The sequence below is a fragment of the Arachis ipaensis genome, chromosome B03 (assembly GCF_000816755.2).
Source record: "Arachis ipaensis cultivar K30076 chromosome B03, Araip1.1, whole genome shotgun sequence".
Taxonomy (NCBI): domain Eukaryota; kingdom Viridiplantae; phylum Streptophyta; class Magnoliopsida; order Fabales; family Fabaceae; genus Arachis; species Arachis ipaensis.
Window position 1 is genome coordinate 35,666,437 of NC_029787.2, and position 4,156 is coordinate 35,670,592.

Here is a 4,156-nt window from a genome sequence, read left to right on the forward strand (position 1 = left end):
TTGATCCCTATACACACCAAACAAGTGATATCAAGTTGATCAATCTCAATATCGCAAGTCTAGTGCTTTAAGTCCCAAATGCATGCTCATGAACGTTTATGCCACATATATCAGTTAGATATCCTAATAGCACATAGACACATATACAGAGAATGCATAAAAGCATAATCAATCCGTCCTCAGGCTCTATAGGAATGAACTGCCCGGATACCATAATGTAACACCCTACAATACTTAATCTTATGCTTAAGTCATAAGACTGAGATAGTAAGGTATTATGACCTCTAAAATAAAAATATATATATAATAATGGAGAAAGAGATACTTAATAAGGAGCCTTGAAAGATGGGTAAAGCAAAATCGAAAAAATTCAAAAGCGCAACCCTCAGAAAATGTGGTTACTTGCGTTAGAAGAAAACCAAAGTTCAATAACATCTATGTGCAGATGATACGAGTAGAGGGCCAAGAACATAGCATAACTAGCTCCTAACTCAGCCTACAAAGCCAAGGCTGGTCGGAGAACATATACGTATATATATATATATAAAATAACAACCCAAAAGAACATGTTCAAAACCCTAGTTCTCCATCAAACCTCTAAGAGGTACATAAACAAAGTATTCTTACATACAAGAGGAGAAACTATACATATATATACATCAAAATAACAAAAGAAGACCCCAAAGTAAACCACTTCACCGCAGAACCTTCAGACGCCTACCGAGGAGCCACTCGACCTGCATCTGAAAACAAAAACACAGTATAGAGTGAGAATTGGAGGTTCTCAGCATGGTAAAGGTGCCACGCATGTAATATATAAGGTCCTGGAAATGCCAAAGGCAATCCTAGAACTCCAACATATAATTATAAAACTTAATTTCTAAGCAAAAGCCATAAAAAGGGGTAGGTGATCTAAGTACCCTGAACTTACTTACTTACGTTAAATCCCATCATTAACACCAAACTAATCCACCTTTCCTTCGATCCTCCATCATCCATAAACCAACAGGGACAAACAAACAAATAGTTCCACGCACAAGTAGGAAACAGGTAGTACAAATAGCAAATATAGCAGTTAGCAGAGTATATATATTCAGTTAGGCAATCCCAAATAATGCATAGCAGACAAAACAAACAAATGCACATGATGCATGCCTGTCCTATGGCTGATGATATCATCTGTCGGTTATATAGCCAACCCGACATGTCCTGGTAGCTAACCATGGACTGAAACACCCATGCAGAGCAAGTGGGTTTGAGCTACAACCCCCTTGCTACTACCCGCTTAACCCAGAGCCAGTGGAATAACCACTACTGCGGCTACTACCCAGGCGGGTGTTTAAAAGCTCAACCTGGAGCAAGTGGAAGATCCACTACTACTGCTACTACTCAGGCGTCACAAACATACATTTATTCAATTTAAATCAATTATGATCACTATCAACTCTCAAACATTAATCTGGAGCAAGCGGGACGAACCACCATCTTTGCTACTACCCAGGTATCTCAAGCATACATTCGGTTATTCCAAATGAGTTCAATCATCCATCAACATTTCACTATCACAAATGTTCATCATTTTCATAACATTTTCTCCCTTCTTATTCATAATCCATCATTTTAACCTTTACTTTCCCCTCAAGTTACCTTAATTTCCAAATTTCAACTAGCTACTGTACTTAGTACTATACCTTATGTTTAAAAGGATGAAAATGGAGGTTTAGAAGTGAAAATCTGGTTTAAAACACAAAATTCCAGTTTTGTAGCAAGCCGGGGCCACGCGTACGCGTGGTAACGTGAAAAAGTAGCACGCGCGCGTATTCCCTTACCATGCGTACGCGTGATCATGCAGGTTGGCTCATCACGCGCACGCATGGCTACTCGCGCATGCGTAGTGTGAAGTGTCACGCCACATGTATGCGTGGATGTATGTTTTCCCAAAAATTTACAAATTGCCCAAAAGCTGCAAAACCAGTAAAATTGCCACCTGCATAACAGTTTTTACACCAAACTTCCGTCGTCCATAACTTTCTATACAAAGTTCCGTTTTTCACAAAATTGATATCGTTCTAAAGTTTGCAAAACCACCTTTCATTTGAAACAAACCACATTTTCATCCAAAATTTGAGGAGCAAGTTCCCAAAGTTCACCAAAATTCACTTTTTACGAAATAACACCCAAACCTCATTTTTTCCCCAAAACCACATTTCCTCTTCAAAGCTCATTTCTATACAACTCGAACATACCACAATCATCAATCTAGCTAGCCTTTAATCATAACACCACAATTCTTACAAACTAGCTCAAAAACACCACATACACCCAACTTCACCAACTTTAACCACAATTCAACATATTATTCTATATACACATATCATCATCAATGTGAAAATTTTCAATTGTTAACACAACATTATTCATCATAATAATATCTACAAATCCAAATATACACCATTCCCTATGTCAACCATACCATTACTTTACCACAATCATAAACCCATTCATCACCATCACATTAGCATATATACATACATAAGTTTAACTCGCATTATCAGTTACTTAACACAAGCAGCCACATCAATTGATTCATCAACAACACAAAAACTAACCATTTAACACATTAAACCATTTCAACCTATCCTATAATGCTCAAGCCTAAGTTTTCACACAACCTTATATATTAAATGCGCGAAACCTAAACCATACCTTGGCCGATCACTTTATTCAATCCAAGGCAGCCTCACAAGCTACCAAACAACCCCTCAAGCTCAAAGAACCCCGCCACAATCTTAGCTTTAATCACTACCAAGCTTCCAAATGCTCACTTTTCAATTCCAACACATGTATATAAACTTAATTCACACCTAATACACATATATATTCCAAATTCAGCTTTTTCATAGTAAAATAGAAATTGACTAGGGTTTTGGTTGTTCTTACCACATCCACACGCGTAGCAACTCAAACCCAACAAGCTCCTCAAGCTAAATCGAACCTAGAACACCAAAATTGAACAATTTTCAACATAATTGCTCATGAATTTTTTAAATTGGGGGAAGCTGGCCGAGAATAAAATAGTGAGTTACCTACCAAACTGTTCCATGGGTCTCGTAGAGCTCGTCGCGGTGAACGCGTAATCGCAAACGGTTTGTCAATCGGAGCTCCGGATCAAAAGTTATTGAGAAATGAAATCTGAATGAGGGTTTGGAAGCTTTGGTGTTCTTCCTCCCAACAATGGCAGCGTGGATACAGAAATGAAGGGAAAGGATGCTATGTTCTTTTTAAGTGATGGGTCCGGTTGGACCCACGGGCCCAATTTGGGCCCGATTTAACCAGTTCGGCCCATTCGGTCTAATTTTGGGCCAAATTTTTTGAAATTGGTGTCAAAATTCTCGTTTTGAAAAGCTCTATCCTATTTTGATATTAGTTTTGTATTTTTAATTTTCTTAATTAAAATTCGGTTTATTGACTAATTATTTACGGATTTTAGCGGGGTTTACAAAACCAAGAAAAACTTATGATTTTTTAGAGATTATTTGAAAAAGTCTATGAATAAAAAGTTATAAGCTAAGAAGAAAAACTAACATAGTTTCAGATTAAATTTGTCTTTGGTTTTGTTTGGCCTTAGTGATTTGATTTAGTCTTGGCGTTTATTTGTGAAGCACGGAATTGTTGCCTCGTTTGTCTTGGCATAGAACCGGTTTGGTTTGATTTGTCTTTGTCTTGGTTTTGGCATTGATGATTATAATCTTGAATTAGATATAGTGAAATTCCTCCATTATTGTAGTGGAGACTGGATGTAGATCTCATTGCACTTCGAGGTTGAACTAGGATACATGCTGGTGTCGTTATCTCTACTCTTTCCTCTTTTATCTTCTAATGTTGAGAAATGCTAAATAGAAAAATCTCTTGCTTGTTGAGTAACACGCTTTAATTTTTAAAAGAGTGCCTTGATTCAAACCCTCCCTTTTTCAATGTTTATAAAACCTACAAAGTTCACTGATATAGTAGACAAACTTGCTACTGCATAAAAAAAATATTAGACCTCAGTAAATAAAGATGGAATAATTGTGTTTGAAAAATAATAAATTTTTATTTTATTTCAGAAAAAAACCGTTTAGTTAAAGATTATTTAACTAATCTTATAAAATAAAAA